Source organism: Bos javanicus, chromosome 7 (assembly GCF_032452875.1).
Source record: "Bos javanicus breed banteng chromosome 7, ARS-OSU_banteng_1.0, whole genome shotgun sequence".
Classification (NCBI taxonomy): domain Eukaryota; kingdom Metazoa; phylum Chordata; class Mammalia; order Artiodactyla; family Bovidae; genus Bos; species Bos javanicus.
Window position 1 is genome coordinate 107,336,046 of NC_083874.1, and position 19,761 is coordinate 107,355,806.

Sequence of the window (19,761 nt, forward strand, 5' to 3'; positions counted from 1 at the left end):
GAACGGAACAATGCTGTCGTCTCAGGTAATTTTTAACGACAAATAACTTGATAAATCATTATCCCGATTATTTATAAATGATTATGTTGGACAAAGTATAAGAATTTTCATCTAGACTTATATATAATATAGCTTTTTACAAAGCAGGAGACTGATTGCTTTCTCTTACCAGTAGTTATGTACATGTATGTATGTGTGTATATGTATGTATATGGGCTTCCCGGGTAGCTCAGTGGGTAAAGAATCTGCCTGCAATGCAGGAGATACAGGAGACATGAGTTTGAGCTCTGGGTCGGGAAGATCCTCTGGAGGAGGAAGTGGCAGCCCACTCGGTTATTCTTGCCTGGAGTATTCTTGCCTGTCCATGGACTGAGGAGCCTGCCTGGCGGGCTACAGTCCATAGGCTTACAGAGAGTTGGACACGACTGAAGCAACCGAGTATGCGCTCACACACACATACATATTGTATTATAATTCTTTTTATGCGTAACCTTTATCCCCTCCTCAACATTTTAACCTCAAAGTAAGAAGCAGTTTCTGTGTGTAAAAGTTTCTGAGTGCATTGCATGGATTCAGATATTGTTACGAGCGAGGGGCATTGGCGTTTCTTTAGTACTTGCTAAAAATGTTAGACTTTTCTATGCATTAGTTTTGATTTTCATCACAACCTTGTAGATTGGATAACTTGTATTTTCATTTTGTGATCTGGAACCAATCTTAGGTCATATCCAAGGAGATTCTGCAATAAAATGATACCTGGGATTTGAATTTAGGTCTTTCATATAAATGATAAATGTTAAAATATAGTGAACCATTAGAAGTCCTGGATTTAACATCAATTTCATCCACTTGGGAGTGACTTAGAGTTCATGTTGAAATATCTGAAGTGTTACTGAAATAATTTCCTCTTATTGGAAGTGAGATCCTGAGATATTCATGACCCCACCCAGCTGCCCAGTGTCCACATGTCACCTTGACTATGTTCTCAGTTTGAAGTTATCCTGTATAATAACTTTCGTCAAGTGATAAAATGTTGCTGCTTTGTAAAAAAAAATTTATTGAAAAGGAGCGCAACTGCTAGAAGTGAAGGAAAAGTAGAGACATAAGAAAGTGGTAGATCGTAGCCAGAGGATAGACATTTTTCAATATGTTTAAAATGGAATGGTGAGTCGCCTGAATCTGGATGTGAATCAGTGTACTTCTAGGGAAACAAAAGTTGACTTGTGAAACATCATTATTTTATGTTCAAGCTCTGTCAAAAATTCTCATAGTTTTTAGATTTTTTGAAAATGTCAGGGGTCTTATATTCATAATTTCTAACCCATTTCCCTTCTCTCTCACACTTAATAATATTGAAAGAGATTTCACTCTAAGTAGCTGCTCCTGTTTACAAGTTAATGTCATTCTGACAAATATCTTAAAATACTAACATAAATAATAGCATTCTCACTTACGATTTGGGTGTCCTTTTCGGAGTTTTACAATTAATTATAACAGAATAGTCACTAGTCTGTGGTGATGGCCTTTTTCTAAGGTTCTGATGTTCTATTATTATTTTGGATCTGATTTACCCTAAGATTGAAGTGGCTTTGCTTAGAGACACTTGCTATTACATGTCTTTACAGTAGCTTACATTATAAAAATAAGGCAGAAATGTTCTGTGTTATTCAGGAGGCAAGTTGTTGCAGGAATGGGACAGAAAGCAGGAAGTTGTGGGATTCTTCCTTTTTTGGTTGTTTAACAAATGCTATATTCACTTCAGGTAAGGTCTTACTTTTTGGCTACAGGGGATTTTAAAACACAGAGAAGTTTCACACTGTTTTCTTGAGGAAGAGTAGATGTTGTGCAAAGAGCATTAGAAATAGACCCACTTAGGGTTGGATCTGTGCTACCAGCGATTAGGTGTATGAATTTAGCAAATAATTTTAATTCTTGGACAGCAAGGAGATCCAACCAGTCCATCTTAAAGGAAATTAGTCCTGAATTTTCATTGGAAGGACTGATGCTGAAGCTGAAACTCCAGTACTTTGGTCACCTGATGCAAAGAGCTGACTCATTTGAAAAGACCCTGATGCTGGGAAAGATTGAAGGCAGGAGGAGAAGGGGACAACAGAGGATGAGATGATTGGATGGCATCACCGACTCAATGGATGTGAGTTTGGGTGGACTCCGGGAGTTGGTGATGGACAGGGAGGCCTGGCGTGCTGCAGTCCACGGGGTCGCAGAGTCGGACACAACTGAGCAACTGAACTGAATTTAATTCACATCGCTTCAGGTTGTTTGTTTTATTTTTGGTTTGAAAACTAACACCGCTTTTGTCTGATAACTGGTAACTGATATTAGATTTTTCAATATCTTTCAGTTGCATGAGACCAAAACCCCATTCACAGTGTCTCAGGGCACTGGGACCAAGAGGGGTGTACTCTCTTCAGGTGTGGATGGACTGAGGGGCTCAAACGACGACCTCAGCAACCTCGGTGGCTCTCTCGTGTTAGATGTGCTTTCAGGTAGAATTTTTCCTGTGGCGCTCCCTGTTGGCCTAACACTGTTTCAGGTTAGCAAGCCCAGCCCAGACAACCCTTTTCCTACTCGTAATTTTAGCAAAGGCCCTGGAGTTGCATTTCATTGAAGGAGTTGGGTCATGTTTTCATCCTTGATCCTGTGGTCCGGGCAATTAGCATATGATAATAACCCAGATCTGAATCAGGTATGAACTACTGGAGCTGAGAGTAGGAAGTGTGGTCAGTCCCGTGGTGGGAGCCAGGTAGACAGAGAGTCCAGGTGGGAGTTCACTGAAGCAGGAGGAAGGTCCTGTGACTGTGGGGAGAGGGAGTGGATGCTAGACCAGCGTGATGAACAGGCTTTCACCGCAATCTTCCCAGCTTGCCTCTGTGTCCTCCCTTACATAGAAACCCTTGAAAAAATGCCCTCCCCTAACAAGATGCAGCTTCTAATGCATGTACCACTTGAGCCCAACAGAGGAAGACAACTCAGAGACTTGTTTAATTACTGCCTAAGTCTAGGATCACTGGGTGATTTCTCTCAATTCTGTTTGAAAAGACAGCCTTAGGGTCAAGGATCTTACGGTTCAGTCATAAATATAACTGATTATAATAAAGCCAGTGCTCAGTGATAGAAGAAGAAGAATCTAAGGACAATAGAAACTCTGAATCGGAAAAGAGAAAGGGGAAGAAACCCATGGAGATTTTCCAGTTCGCACTGTGTACATATTTCATTGGTCAGGGATGGCACGAACTCTTCGCCTTGGCAATGGAATCAGATTTTTGGTTAGCCAATGCGTCTGTCCGTTTTCTCCCCCTGAGAAGGTCGTTGTCGTGTTTCCTCCTGGTCACGGCCAAGATGGGTGTTGAGAAGAATGCCCTTACTGGGGGCTGCGTGGCCTCAGGAGCCGCTTCACTGTTGATGAGAGGTTGGAGTCCAGGGAGATATTTTGAGGGTTGGGCAGTAACAAAGCTTTGTTGGGAGTTTCTTTGGCAATACAGCTTTCTTATGAACTTAGTAAGTTTTTGATTTATTTGTATTTGATTAACTTCTCCCAGGTTCCCAAAGCCCAAATCCTGGTATTTGGATCAAACTGTTGCCTGGTATGTCTCTAAACAACTCTGCCACCCTAACCCAGTGAGTGGGTCTCCAACAGGCGGCTTTTTTTTTTTTTTTTAACCCTTCAGGGGCCTTTAGTGATGTCTGCAGACATTATTATTGTCACAATAGGGGGTTGAGGGGTGAGTAGGCAGGTACTGCTGGCGTGGAGAGGTAGTGCCCCAGGGTGCTGATAAATATCCTGCCATGCAAAGAACAGTCTCCCACAACAAAGAATTTCCCAGTTCAGTGTGTCAGTAGTAATGAGATCTGAAATCAAGCAAGTCCTAGGCTTCTCAGCCTTCATCTTGGCCCCCATCTCTAGGCCATTCTGAGCAACTTCTTGGAAGTAACAGCGCGCACTCATCTGTCCCTGCTCCGAGGGCGTTGATACATCTTTCTCTAGGATGCTTGTGTTTTATTGACCTTTTATTTTGTGTGGTTAAAAGCCGGATTTTAGTTTAGGGATATTTGATTTTCAGCATTGTAATTTGCAAGATTATCAGCCATCTTGGATTTGCGGTAAAAGACTGAAAAGGTTTTCCATTTATTAAGACTTGACTCAAAGTGTGCCGCGTTTTTGAAGGGCCTTACTGAAGACTGTGGCATAGTAGGCAATGTACCAACATCCTGGCATTTTTATTAAGTGTCCTCCTGTTCCATTCTTAGTAGGCAAGCAGTCTGATTTTCAAGAGCTGTGAGTTTACTAGATGTTTTGCTGATTATGGATCAGTCACTTCTTACCCTATATTATAGTGTACCTCTCTGTTTTGTGTGTGTGGAAAAATGCGTGACACACAGCTTAGGAGCCTCCCAGCAAATGTTTGTTGCATAAAATAATAAGTAAGCCTTGTAGCTCAGTTGGTAAAGAATCTGCCTAAAATGCAGGAGAAGGAAATGGCAACCCATTCCAGTTTTCTTGCCTGGAGAATCCCATGGACCTTGGGCTGCCAGGCTCCTCTGTCCATGGGGTCGCAAGAGTCAGACACGACTTAGCGACTGAGCCACCAGAAGCAGTTTATTGCCTCATGTTACGAAGTGCAAAACACTAATGGGGCTGAGAACACCCTGCAGAGGGAGAGAGATTACTCACTGAGCGGATCTGAGGGGAGAAAGGTAAAGTGTCTTTAGATTTATTAACCTAGAATATTGGTCAATATGAGTAAAAAGTATGATGTACCATAAGAAATGTATTAAGAAAAGAATGTAAGTGAATGTCTACCCGGGAAGGGAAGGAAAGGACTTTATTTCTCTGAAGCTCGTTGGAGGTCCCTGTCTTCAGGGAGTTACTCTTTGCATTTCTGAGTCTGTCTGGTACAAAGCTATCCTTGTAGACCTTTTCCTTAGGAGACTCTGACTGGGCAGGGACTTGAGAAATGCAGAGAGAATCGTTTCCCTGCAGTAACTCCGAATTCTAGCAGCTGCATCTGAACTCCCCTGAACTAAAGGTGTGATTAAAGCTAGACACAGAATGTTTTCAGAGTTTTCTTTCTTCTTGTCATCTCCTGGTGCTTCTTTGGGTTGGCTCACTGTCAAGTAGGAACTTACTGTGTTCTTTTAGTTGAGCAGTCTCGGCTGAAAGTTGTCTTTCCGGTTAGTTCCTATAGAATTTTTCGATTGAGTCTTATTGGTCCAGTTGGGTCACATGCTCATGCCTGAACTACTGCTTGGGGCAGGGAATATGCTGATGGTCCAGACCAGGATGCCTGGTCTACCTGCACCTCTTCCAGGAACTTAAGAGTGGGAAATGATTGGTGCCACCCATACTATAGAGATTGACAACCGAGAGGGGTACTTCAGCAGAAGGAAACTGAAACGCTGCTGCCCAAAGAAAGGGGGCTTCCTAGGTGGCGCTAGTGGTAAAGAATACACCTGCCAGCGCAGGAAACGCAAGAGACGCGGGTTCAACCCCTGGGTCGGGAAGATCCCCTGGAGATGACAGCCTGCTCCAGTATTCTTCCCTGGGAAATTCCATGGATGGAGGAGCCTGGCGGGCTGCAAAGAGCTGGACACAACCGAGCCCCATGCTGCTGCTAAGTCGCTTCAGTCGTGTCCGACTCTGTGCGACCCCATAGACGGCAGCCCACCAGGCTCCCCCGTCCCTGGGATTCTCCAGGCAAGAACACTGGAGTGGGTTGTCATTTCCTTGGAAGCGAGGACAACACAGGTCAATCTCATACACATGCAGTTTTTGTTTTTAAGAAATACATGTATTTGCTCTTGGCTGCGTGGGGTCTTGGTTGCCGTGGGGCTTTTCTCACTGGGCGGAGGGACTACTCTTCACTGCGTCGCTTGGGCTCCTCACTGCGGTGGCTTCTCCTGTTGAGCGTGGGCCCTGGAGTGCACGGGCTCAGCATTCGCAGCACACAGGCCCGGTGGCTTCAGCTCCTGGGCTCTGGAGCACAGGCTCAGTAGCTGTGAAACACCGGGCCAGGTGCTGCGTGATACATGGGATCTTCTTGGACCAGGATTGAACCTGTGTCTGCTGCATTGGCAGGTGGATTCTTAACCATTGAGCCACCAGGGAAGCCTGCAACTTCCTTTTTTTTTTTTTTTTTAAGACTTAGGCCCTTATTGTATATTATTATATTGTATAATAATATATTGTATATAGATTATTCCTACCTAATCTATTTTTCACCTGACGTCATGGACAAGAAATTTTCTTTGAAAACATGATTTTAAATGAATATAAAATGAAATCTGAATTCATTGCCTAATTTCAGATGTTTGGTTTGTCAGAATTAGATTTTGGTTTATCAGAATTGGGACATCCCTGATTAGAGAAGCAGGAGAAGTAAAGCTTAGAAGAGAAGTAGGGCCAGGACGAGGGTGAGGTGAGAGAGAGACCGGGACACACAGCCTACGTCACTGCTCACTTTTAGGGTCGTGCAGCTGCAGGGAGACACTTCCGTGGCCCTGAGAATGAGTGTGTCTCTATTTTGCACCCCGGGTCTGTCTCCCGTGTCAGCCTAGTCCTCTCACAAAGGGAAGCACCTTCAGGGAATAGGAACTGTGTTTGGTTATGAGTGTGAGTTAGAGATGGTAGCCTGTGCAGTTGACCAAGTTGGTGGGGATGATTAAGGTGAACTAGAAAGTAATTATTACACATTTTCACTTGTCTGTAGAAACCTTTGCTGGGCTCTGGTAAGGATAATAATAACTTTGAAGTAATACAAGGAATGTAAGTTTTACTCATGGGTTTGTTTGAACAAGGAAATGTTCCATTTAGAGCTACTACCCTGAAAGCTGTTACTTATTTTTAACCCAAACTATTTCAAGTGGAAAATATGACTTTTTCATTGAATAATATTGAATTTTTATTAAACAGTAAAGATTATAGAAAAGACTTGAGTTAAGAGAGTGACGCATAAGTAACAAATGGGTACTTTCACTAACTTCCTTAAGTGAGACGTTTGCTACTTCTCAATGTCAGATATGAAGTCCCAGTTGAATAGTTGTCTTTTGTGTTCTTAGGTCTTTGAAAGTCATGTTTCTTTGTCAAAGTGAGAGACTAGAATATGGAATTCTAGACAGTTCTCAAGTTCCTTTGCTGATCAAGAAGCTGAAAAAACTTTTAATTAAATGAATTGTCCAGTAATTTTGAGGTCTGTGTTTGAGTGGAATTAGATGATATATGTAATGTGTACACTTAGGGACACATTCACTATAGTTTTGTTTCTTGGAAATCCATAAGTAATACTGTTTACTATAATATTGAAGGTTAGACTGAAGATACTCTATTGAAAGCAGTTTAAGAGAGAAGTCATGATTAAAATTTTCATACTAAAATACTATCTTAATCAATACCAAGTATTGATTTTATCATTTACTGTTACAAATCTTGTTAAAGCCTTACTTTACACCAAGTGTACAAATCAGAGGAAGTCATATTCACCTTGGAATTTAACCATTCGGTAGTCACTTGTTTGGTGGCTGTAATGTTATAGGTATTGTGTGGGATGCTGACTGTATGTGTGGGATGGTGACTGTATGTGTGCTATGCTGACTGTATGTGTAGGGTGCTGTCTGTGTGTGTAGGGTGCTGACTGTATGTGTGCGACGCTGACTGTATGTGTGGGACGCTGACTGTATATGTAGGGTACTGACTGTGTGTAGGGTGCTGTCTGTGTGTGTAGGGTGCTGACTGTATGTGTGGGATGCTGACTGTATATGTAGGGTGCTGACTGTATGTATAGTTTGCTGAATGTATATGTAGGGTGCTGACTGTATGTGTAGTTTGCTGACTGTATGTGTAGAATGCTGACTGTATGTGTAGAATGCTGACTGTAAGTGTGTGATGCTGACTCTGTAGGGTGCTGTATGTGTAGGGTGCTGACTGTATGTGTAGGGTGCTGACTGTATATGTAGAATGCTGACTGTAAGTGTGCGATGCTGATTCTATGTGTAGGGTGCTGACTGTGTAGTTTGCTGACTGTATGTGTGGGATGCTGACTGTATATATGGGATGCTGACTATAGTCTGTAGGATGCTGACTGTATGTGTAGGAAGCTGTCTGTTTGTGTGGGATACTGACTGTATGTGTGTGATGCTGACTGTATGTGTAGGATGCTGTCTGTGTATGTAGGGTGCTGACTGTATGTATAGGATGCTGACTGTATATGTAGGGTACTGACTGTATGTGTAGGATGCTGAATGTGTGTGTAGGGTACTGACTGTGTGTGTAGGATGCTGACTGTATGTGTAGGGTGATGACTGTGTGTGCGATTCTGACTGTATGTGTAGGATGCTGTTTGTGTAGGGTGCTGACTGTATGTGTGGGATGCTGTCTGTGTGTGTAGGGTGCTGACTGTATGTGTGGGATGCTGTCTGTGTGTGTAGGGTGCTGACTGTATGTGTGGGACGCTGACTTATGTGTGGGATGCTGACTGTATGTGTAGGGTGCTGACTGTATATGTGGGATGCTGTCTGTGTGTGTAGGGTGCTGACTGTATGTGTAGGGTGCTGACTGTATGTGTGGGATGCTGTCTGTGTGTGTAGGGTGCTGACTGTATGTGTGGGATGCTGTGTGTGTAGAGTGCTGACTGTATGTGTAGGGTGCTGACTGTATGTGTGGGATGTTGTCTATGTGTGTAGGGTGCTGACTGTATGTGTGGGATGTTGTGTGTGTAGGGTGCTGACTGTATGTGTAGGGTGCTGACTATATGTGTGGGATGCTGTCTGTGTGTGTAGGGTGCTGGCTGTATGTGTGGGATGCTGTCTGTGTGTGTAGGGTGCTGACTGTATGTGTAGCGTGCTGACTGTATGTGTGGGATGCTGTCTGTGTGTGTAGGGTGCTGACTGTATGTGTGGGATGCTGTCTGTGTGTGTAGGGTGCTGACTGTATGTGTAGGGTGCTGACTGTATGTGTGGGATGCTGTCTGTGTGTAGAGTGCTGACTGTATGTGTAGGGTGCTGACTGTATGTGTGGGATGTTGTCTATGTGTGTAGGGTGCTGACTGTATGTGTGGGATGCTGTCTGTGTGTGTAGGGTGCTGACTGTATGTGTAGGGTGCTGACTGTATGTGTGGGATGCTGTCTGTGTGTAGGGTGCTGACTGTATGTGTAGGGTGCTGACTGTATGTGTGGGATGCTGTCTGTGTGTGTAGGGTGCTGACTGTATGTGTGGGATGCTGTCTGTGTGTGTAGGGTGCTGACTGTATGTGTAGGGTGCTGACTGTATGTGTGGGATGCTGTCTGTGTGTGTAGGGTGCTGACTGTATGTGTGGGATGCTGTCTGTGTGTGTAGAGTGCTGACTGTATGTGTAGGGTGCTGACTGTATGTGTGGGATGCTGTCTGTGTGTAGGGTGCTGACTGTATATGTGGGATGCTGTCTGTGTGTGTAGGGTGCTGACTGTATGTGTGGGATGCTGTCTGTGTGTAGGGTGCTGACTGTATGTGTAGGGTGCTGACTGTATGTGTGGAATGCTGTCTGTGTGTGTAGGGTGCTGACTGTATGTGTGGGATGCTGTCTGTGTGTGTAGGGTGCTGACTGTATATGTGGGATGCTGTCTGTGTGTGTAGGGTGCTGACTGTATGTGTGGGATGCTGTCTGTGTGTGTAGGGTGCTGACTGTATGTGTGGGATGCTGTCTGTGTGTGTAGGGTGCTGACTGTATGTGTGGGATGCTGTCTGTGTGTAGGGTGCTGACTGTGTAGGGTGCTGAGTGTATGTGTAGGATGCTGTCTGTGTGTAGGGTGCTGACTGTATGGGACGCTGACTTATGTGTGGGATGCTGACTGTATGTGTCGGGTGCTGACTGTATATGTGGGATGCTGTCTGTGTGTGTAGGGTGCTGACTGTATGTGTGAGATGCTGATAATAATCCCTGTCTTTAATTTTGTCACAGTTTAGTGGAAGAAGAGGAATTATAATAATACTTTGATTGTATGTAGATGTCCAACCCATTCAAGCATTGAGACCCTTGCCACATCTGGGAGTGAAATGCTTATCTAGGGGCAAAGAAGGGATGCTTTTGGAAACGGGTCAAGAGCTTAGATGAGTAGGGGACTTGGAAGATATTCCTGATGTACTGTGTTTGGTTAGTTTCCTGACCAGGAAGAAAGGAGTAATGTTATTTATCGGTTGAAGTATGTATGTTAGTCAATCAGTTGTGTCTGACTCTTTGCCACCTCATGGACTGTAGCCTTCCAGGCTCCTCTGTCCATGGGATTCTCCAGGCAAGGATTCTGCAGTGGGTTGCCATTCCCTTCTCCAGGGGATCTTCCCGACCCAGGGATTGAACCCGGGTCTGCTCTACTGAGTCAGACTCTTTACCATCTGAGCCAAGGTTGGAGATGTTTATTGGTAACATCTGTATGTTTCACGTGATTCATGTGAAGGTGAAGGAGGCAGGGGAGATGACAGGATATATAGAATAGGCAAACAAAAAAGAGAAGCTTGAAAGAAAAGAGTTGGTTATAAACCAAGAAGTCAAAGTTAGAAATACGGAGGCATGAGACAAAAAGTCAGAAACTGTGATGGGGGTATAAACCTCAGATTTCAACATCAGCGACAGAGAAGAGAGTCAGCGGCCAAGGAACATCTTAGAGATTCTCCTAGCTTCAAGGATTGAGAGAACAGCCATGCTGGAGCTCATGTTAGACAGGGAAAGTAGGTGTCTGCCAGGAGCGTCCTTCCCAAACCTTCTCAGCCTTTGACTAAGTTTTTCTTACATAGTTATTTCTTAGGCTGTAATCTCTTAGCATATTACATATAAATATTTAAAATTTTGCTTCTTCTAATATGTTTCAAACTTGAAATTGGTTTCATGCTGTGAAAATGGAGGAAAAACATGAATTACCTTTTCAAAACTGAAGATACAGGTTGGGGAGAAGATAAAATGCTTTACTCACGGGGAAGGTTGTGGAAAGAAAGGGAAGAGAGGAAGCAGAGAATGGACAAGCTAGGTAAGCAGAAGATCCTGGTTTTCAATGTGGTGAGCCTGGTGAACTGTAGGAGCCCACCATACTCCTTGTGTCCATTTTTTAGCTTTCTGTCCGTAGTGAACAGTTCTGACTCGTTGAATCTCTCCTTGCAGCTCATGTTTTCTGCATAGACCTATGGTCGTTCCCCGTTGAGACTTCACTGCTCGTTTTCTCAAGTGTCTTCCTCACCCCTAATGCATTGTCCTTCAACATGGATCTGCTACTTTAGCTAAGATATGACCAGCAACGAATAGTAGTAAGGTAGGATTACTGTACTCTTCTTAGTAAATTACTAAATATATATATACATATATACACACACATACATATGTACACATGTATATGTGTGTGTATATATGTGTATATATATATATTTTTTTTCTCTCTCAAACTGAAGCAGTTTTGGCTTGTCTTAATTTCATAGTGTTCTTTATGTTAGATTGTTCTCCTGCCTAGGCAAGCTGCGATCATTTTATATTTGTGTTACTAATTTTTTTGCTTGGCATTTATCCTGAATTCTATTAATATCTGTGATGTAATTACCCTTTTTTTTTCAGCTAACACAATCAGCAGAAGCCCAGTCTGTATCTCTTCCCTGACCTGGGTGCTCATCTGTCCCTTATTTTCAACTCTGTGGCACCAAACTCCATGTATTTTATTTTTCTTCTCAAACACTTATTTCTCCTTCTGGTTTTTGTATTACTACTAATAGCATTAGTAGTCCATTATTTTAACATAGTCCTATATTCATTTACTGTTTTATTTATTCATTTAATGTACAGTAATAGACTTCTGTTTAAGGATCAGAGAATTTCTTGATTCTGGGGATATAATGATGGATAAATTGGATATCCTGTCTTTATAGCTTATATTCTTGAGGTTATTGGTGGTGGTGGTGGTGGTTTAGTCACTAAGTCGTGTCAGACTCTTGTGACCCCATGTGCTGCAGCCCGCCAGGCTCTTCTGTCCATGGGATTCTCCAGGCAAGGATACTGGAGTGGGTTGCCATGCCCTCCTCCAGGGGATCCTCCCAACCCAGGGATCAAACCCAGGTCTCCTGCATTGTAGGCAGATTCTTTGCTGCTGAGACACCAGGGAAGCCCGTATTCTAGAAATTGGGACAGGTTAAAAAAATAAACTGGCAAAATAATTATGAATTGCAGTAAATATTTTTTGAAGGGAAGCAAATGACTTGGAGATATGGTCTCAGGAGCCACTTCAGATAGCAGAGTCACAGAAAGCTCCTCTGAGGAGTTGGTATTGAAGGGGAAACCTGTGTATGAGAAGGAGCTGTTTACCGGAGGCTGTGTGGGAGGGCGGCGGTGGTGATGGTTTTGGTGGTGGAAGCGTTCTCATTAGAAGGAGTAGAAGGGTGAAGTAAGTCAGACAGAGCGATGCTGTGTGCGCTTGCTTTTTTCTGCGGAATTTTAAAACGCCAGACGCGTAGAAATAGAGTGGAATTGTAGTTGCCAGAGGCTGAGAAGTAGGGGAAATAGGGAGATGCTGGTCAGAGTACAGACTGCTAGTTATAAGATGAGTAAGTTCTGTATTGTTCTGTATGAGTAAGATCTCATGTAGAACATGGTGACTTTAATTAAAAATGTTGTATGCTTGAAAATTTTCAAGAGAGTAGTTTTGAAATATGACCCCCGCTACACAAACACAGCTGTTATTATGTGAAGGTATCTCTGTGTTAACCGGCCTTGTGACAGTCCTCACAATGTATGCGTGCATCTAATCGTCACAGTGTAGAAGTCACACTTACGTATGTTGGATGCCAATAATATTTCAATAAAGCTGAGTGGAAAAAAAGAAAAAAAAGGAATAGAGGGTACACAAACTTTGGAAGAAAGAGCTTGGTGAATTTGAGGAACAGAAAAAACTTCAGTGTGGCTGACATAGTGGGAGAGACCAAGATAGGTAGGAAGAGGTTACAGAAATATTCAGAGTTTTGAAGGGTTTGGCATGTCGTTCGTTGTGTCCTTAAACGATATCATCATTTAACCTACTATGTGAGGAATGGACTGAGTGGGCTGAAGGTAAAAGCTGACAATTTTAGGAGCTAAGGTGAGAGAGAGTGGTGCCCTGATAAGATGCTGGCAACAAGAGGGAGATGGATGAATTTGAGATTCCTTTTAAAAAAAAATCTATGGGTATTTTTGGTGTGGAAAGAGACAACACACTCAAGGATGATTTTTGGGTTTTGAACAACTGTGTGGATGCTAGCATCAGGTACAGAATCTTTTTAGTTTATTATCTTTCCCGTTACCTCAAGGATTGGTTGTTTTTCCAAAAGGGAAAGTAATTATAATGCTACAAATAGCATTAGTGCTGGAAATAAAAGCATCTGACAAATTTGTTACATGTACTAGTTAATACTTTGTTTTGCTTTATTTGTGGCTCACATTGACAGTTTTTAATTCAGTAGAAATTGAATAGATATTAAAGTAGATCGTTCGAATTTTGTGTTACTTATTTTATAAGTTAATTAGTCATATCTATCTTTTTTTTTTTTTTTGCTGAAGAAATTTTACAATATTTTCAAAAGAGAGGAGTTAATACTTATTGTCTGTGTTCTATGTGCCAGGCATTTGGCTAGCTGTTTTAAATGTTTTTTTTGAGAGTCCTGTGTCTTCATATCTGGTTATCTTTTGAATTTTAGACCTGAGAAGAAGTAGTGGAGTGATGGGGCTTTTAGCTGGAAGGTTACCTTAGAGGTCATCCACTTCCTCCCCTTCTAGCTTAGCTGAGACCTACGGCGGGCCCCTGAGCTGCCCAGGATCACCGCGCCGGGTTTACCGTTGGCGGATAGTAGCGCTGCCTTTACCTCTGGCGCGTGTGTTCAGCCGGCAGCCCCGCGTGCTGTCACCCCCTCAGGATTTCATTCTGAAAGTGCTCAGTGCTGCGGAGGAAAGTGACCGTGCAGGGTGGTGAGCACCCACACTGCATTCATCTGCGTCTGCTCACCCCAGCATTCTGCTACATGTTCTCTCTTTATGCATTTATATATTCTAAAAACCACTTGAAAATATATTACATATATCTCTTACATTATATTACAGTATATAAAATTAAGCATGTATTTCCTAAGAATATGGATAATTTTTTGCATGATTGTGATGTCAGTATTTAAGAAAATTAACATTAGTTTAAGAATATGTCTAATGTAATGTTTTATATACGTATATCCCGAGTGGTCCCTGAACATTTTTTTTTTTTTTTTTTTTTAGTTTTTTGGATTCAAGATTCAATTGGGTTTCATACATTGCATTTGAGTCTTAAATCTTTATTCTCTTAATCTTGAACAGTCCCCACCTTTTTTGTTTTTCATGATTTATCTATATTTTCTTTTACAATATGTAGTTTATGTATGTTTAATACCTTTCTTGAGACTTCCCTGGTTTCATGGAACATTATTCATTCAAAGTTTATTTGCAATTTACTTTTTCCTTTCAGTTCTCTAAAGTTGTTGGAGATAAAATTGTTTATTCTGAGTTTTTATTTTTTTAATCATTCCAGCTTTAAATACACATTTGCTGAAGTTTTTACATTTGGTTGCATTAAGTTAAAGATAAAAAAAAAAAGAGCTAGGAGATTTATGCTGTATTCAACCCACTGGTGTACGTGTGTGTGTGCTAAGTAGCTTCAGTCGTGTCTGACTCATGGTGGCCCCACTGACTGTAGCTCGGCAGTCTCCTTTGTCTGTGTGATTTCCCAGACAAGAATACTGGAGTGGGTTGCCATGCCCTCCTCCAGGGGATCTTCTGGACCCAGGGATCAAACCTGTGTCTCTTACATCTCCTGCATTGGCAGGTAGGCACCAGCTGGCAATTAAAGTTTGCTTAAAACAACAGAAATCTGCAGGAATTACTCCCCCATCCACCATGGCCCACTCCCAGCTCATAACCAGTTGTTTTTCCTTAGGAAGGTGTATGTAATTGCTGTGGGCATTATAAGGCTGTAGCAGCCTATGTTTTCATCTTTGAAAAATGCACAGTTTCAAGGGGGAAGTAGACTGAAATGCTGGTGACACATAAGCAAGTGCGTAGAGGCCAGCAGAGCTAAGCACGAGACGAGACCTCGGTACCTGCTCCCTCTGGTGCTTGCGTAGGACTGGCCTGCAGTCGCTGTTGTCTTCCTTCCTTCCTTGCTGGCTTTTGCATTTCACAGATTTGGTTGGTTTTCTTTAAGCATTACACGGCATTTAGGAACAAGTGGAGATTTGCGGGGAGAAAGTAGGAGGTAAGATTTTAGCAATATTTTCCAGGTGGGGAGAGTCATATTTTGGTTGGAGGAAAGGAAGAAAGTGGCAATGAGGAAAGCACTGCTCTGAATGTCCTGGGGCTGTCTGTGAAGGCTTTTCCTTCCTTTTACTTCAGCCAGGACTCTGTTGTGCGTCTGTGTTTTTATTGCACTTGGTACAGGGATTCCTTAGAGCAGTCACTGTTTGATGTTAGAGCTCTTCCTTTCTTCTTGTAAACTTCCCGAGGCTGTGGCCAGAACTTTTCTTATCTCCGTGCTCAGGACCTCACTCAGCGTCTGGCGTATTGTAGGTTTTTTAGAAGTACTTACTGGATGAATAAATGAATGGATGAAAGTCTTTCATTGAGACCCTGAGCAAAAAGACAGATACCTTCCCTAGGCAACCACGGTAATGATTCGACCTGCAGTTTAGATCAGTGTATTGTTGAGGTGTTGAAATTAGAGCTAGAATTGGTTCAGATAAAACCTGAAAAAAATAAGGGACCAACGAAGGTTGAGACTTTTGGTTCAAGAGTCTGGGATATGGAACAGGGATTAAATTGTTCAGTGGAAACCGGAAACGTTCTGTGAGAGAAATTATTTTTTATTTCTCCCTACATTGTAACTCTCTTTGAAAGGAAAAAAAATTGGCCTTAATTTGAAAATTGAACTCTTTTATAATAATTGATCATATAGGAAGAGTTAAAAGTCAAGAGGTACCTAGATAACTAGTCAAGGCTATGGTTTTTCCAGTAGTCATGTATGGATGTGAGAGTTGGACCATAAAGAAAGCTGAGTGCCGAAGAATTGATGCTTTTGAACTGTGGTGTTGGAGAAGACTCTTGAGAGTCCCCTGGACTGCAAGGAGATCCAGCCAGTCCATCCTAAAGCAAATCAGTCCTGGATATTCACTGGAAGGACTGATGCTGAAGCTGAAACTCCAATACTTTAGCCACCTGATGAGAAGAACTGACATTTGAAAAGACCCTGATGCTGGGAAAGATTGAGGGCAGGAGGAGAAGGGGACGACAGAGGATGAGATGGTTGGATGGCATCACTAACTCAATGGACATGGGTTTGAGTGAACTCTGGGAGTTGGTGATGGATAAGGAGGCCTGGCGTGCTGTGGTCCATGGGGTCACAAAGAGTCGGACACGATTGAGCGACTGAACTGAACTGAACCTAGATAACTTATATTTTCATAAGTTGGGACATACTGATTTGTATGCCGTGGGGCCATACTTGATCCTTTTAACCTTTTGTTCCCGTTTTCCTTCAGAGTAGCCGTGGTTCACACACGTGGTCTCCACTTTCCCACCTGCTGTCTTTGCTTGTGTTCAGACTTGTGTTTAGAAAGGAGCCCTCTTCCATCACCTGCTCTTCCATGTTCTTTGTGTAGCTTTGTCTCTCATGATTTCTTAGCAATGACTGCTTCTTAATATCTCTCCAAAGCCTTGCATATTAAATACATCTCTTCTGATCTTCACAACAACCCTGCAAACTCAGTATTACTGTCCCTATTTTAAAGATAAGATCTTTTAGGAGGTTAATTAAAATGCACAGTTACTCAGCTATGACGCGTTAAGTTAGGATTTCAACCCAGGAGTGTTTCCAAAGCCTCCTCCTACGCACACCTTTGCAGAGAGACGTGCGTGTACTTGCGCTCCTTTCATGACTATTCCTCAAGGCTTGCCAGGGATTTTCTTTTTTTATTTTTTTTTTGATTTTCTTTTTTTAAATTAATGATAGTTTTTCTAGCTTTAATGAGATATAATTGATATGCAGCATTGTATGAGTTTAAGGTGTACAGCATGACACACCTATGATTGTGAAATGATGTTTTTTTTTGAGTGCTCTTCTCAGCTGTACCTCAGGTACTTTGTACCTCAGGCTTTCATATTCTGTGAAGGCTTCGCTGATGGTCTCTGGATGTATCCCCACTGAGCTTATAACCGACCTGTGTTTGTGAACCGGTTTAATCCTGTATGGCATTTGTTTGTTTCCCTGTTTGTTACGCCTAGTAGGTGGTGAGCTTCTTGAGACTAGGGGCTGTAATTTTATGCATTTTGGTATTCCCGGCACTGAGGAATATGCTGGCAAATAGATTCAGCTCTTTTTCAACCCCTTGGACTGTAGCCCTCCAGCCTCCTCTGTCCATGGGATTTTCCAGGCAAGAATACTGGCGTGGGTTTCCATTTCCTTCTCCAGGGGGTCTTCCCAACCCAGGGATTGAACCTGCATCCTGCCTGGAGGGTGGATTCTTTACCACAGAGCCAGGCTTCCTTGCATTTGTTCTTAATACATCGTAACTTGTTTGAAGGCCAGTAATCCAGGATTTTATTTATCTTTGCATCCCTAACAGTATCACTCCTATGATTACTCAATAAATACTTGTTGGTTTAGCTTAAAACACACAAAAAAATCTGTTAATAATCCTGCTCTGCCCAAATAATTTTAAATATCAGTATTTCAAATACATTTTTAAAATGAAAAAAAAAAAGTTAATTTCAAAGCGAACATTTTGTTCATTTGTTTATAACCTCACACAGAATTTATTCAGTTCAGTTCAGTTGCTCAGTTGTGTCCAACTCTTTGAGATTCCATGAATCGCAGCACACCAGGCCTCCCTGTCCATCACCAACTCCCAGAGTTTACCCAAACTCATGTCTATCGAGTCAGTGATGCCGTCCAACCATCTCATCCTCTGTCGTCCCCTTCTCTTCCTGCCCCCTATCCCTCCCAGCATCAGAGTCTTTTCCAGTGAGTCAACTCTTCGCATGAGGTGGCCAAAGTACTGGAGTTTCAGCTTTAGCATCATTCCTTCCAAAGAACACCCAGGACCGGTCTCCTTTAGAATGGACTGGTTGGATCTTCTTGCAGTCCAAGGGACTCTCAAGAGTCTTCTCCAACACCACAGTTCAAAAGCATCAATTCTTCGGCTCTCAGCTTTCTTCACAGTCCAGCTCTCACATCCATACATGACCACTGGAAAAACCATAGCCTTGACTAGACAGACCTTTGTTGGCAAAGTAATGTCTCTGCTTTTGAATATGCTATCTAGGTTGGTCGTAACTTTCCTTCCAAGGAGTAGGCGTCTTTTAATTTCATGGCTGCAGTCACCATCTGCAGTGATTTTGGAGCCCAGAAAAATAAAGTCTGACACTGTTCCCACTGTTTCCCCATCTATTTCCCATGAAGTGATGGGACCGGATGCCATGATCTTCGTTTTCTGAATATTGAGCTTTAAGCCAACTTTTTCACTTTCCTCTTTCGTTTTCATCAAGAGGCTCTTTTGTTCCTCTTTACTTTCTGCCATAAGGGTGGCGTCATCTGCATATCTGAGGTTATTGATATTTCTCCCGGCAATCTTGATTCTAGCTTGTGCTGCTTCCAGCCCAGCGTTTCTCATGATGTACTCTGCATATAAATTAAATAAGCATGGTGACAATGTACAGCCTTGATGTACTCCTTTTCCTACTTGGAACCAGTCTGTTGTTCCATGTCCAGTTCTAACTGTTGCTTCCTGACCTGCATATAGGTTTCTCAAGAGGCAGGTCAGGTGGTCTGGTATTCCCATCTCTTTCAGAATTTTCCACAGTTTATTGTGATCCACACAGTCAAAGGCTTTGGCATAATCAATAAACAGAAATTTATTCAGTATTCTCTCTCAATGAAACATCCTTGTCTGTTAACGCTGTTCCAGCAGGCGGTCTGCTAATCTCCTGCAGTTTCAGTTGGATGCACTGACCTGTGTACAGTACGGTGTGTAAAATAGATGGCTAGTGGAAAGCTGCTGTGTAACACGGGGAGCTCAGCGCCTGCTCTGTGGTGACCTAAGGGTTGGGTGGAGTGGGAGGAGGCTCAGAGGGAGGGGCTGTACATAGCTGATTCACCTTGTACAGCAAAAACTAACAACATTGTAAAGCAGTTATACTGCAATTAAAAAACCAGGAAACAATTAAATTTTATTTTATTTTTATTTTTTTTAATTAATTTTATTTTATTTTTAAACTTTACATAATTGTATTAGTTTTGCCAAATATCAAAATGAATCCATCACAGGTATACAAGTTTAAAAGCCAGCAAGAAAAAAGCACCGTTTATTTTGAATTAATCTAAAGCGACACTTTGAAATAAGGAAAGTGTAGGAGAAGTTTTAGGATCCATATCTGAAAGGCAGTCAAGGTCAGTATATATTAACTGGTAATGAATGATGTTGTCTTTGTAGTTAAACTCTGGTGATCATTCATTTCTGCCTGCTTAACTGCTTCTGAAGAAGCACCCTGTTCTGTATTCACGTGAGGTCAGCTTTTGGTTTGTGACTGTGGTTCTTACTTGCACACTCGGTGGCTTTTTGTGACTTTTTTTCTGTCTTACTGCAAGCAGCTTAAAATTCTGCTCAGATAGTCTGACTTCTGTCAGTATTGAAGCATATGAAAGGTAAGAAATACCGTTAAGTAATTATTTTTGTTCTTTGGTTAATGGTTTTAT

At 42.3% G+C, this 19,761-nt stretch overlaps 1 protein-coding gene across 2 annotated transcripts in view; it reads left to right on the forward strand.

Annotated features, from left to right (window-relative positions):
* FER (FER tyrosine kinase) overlaps nt 1–19,761 on the forward strand; it is a 467,773-nt gene that overhangs the window by 7,509 nt on the left and 440,503 nt on the right. The window contains exon 2 of one of the 2 annotated variants that reach the window (XM_061424536.1): nt 11,142–11,289. The exons of the other annotated variant lie outside the window; for it this stretch is intronic. The gene's annotated coding sequence lies outside the window, so the exon portion shown is untranslated. The remainder of the gene's footprint in view (nt 1–11,141; nt 11,290–19,761) is intronic. 2 annotated transcript variants of the gene reach the window in all.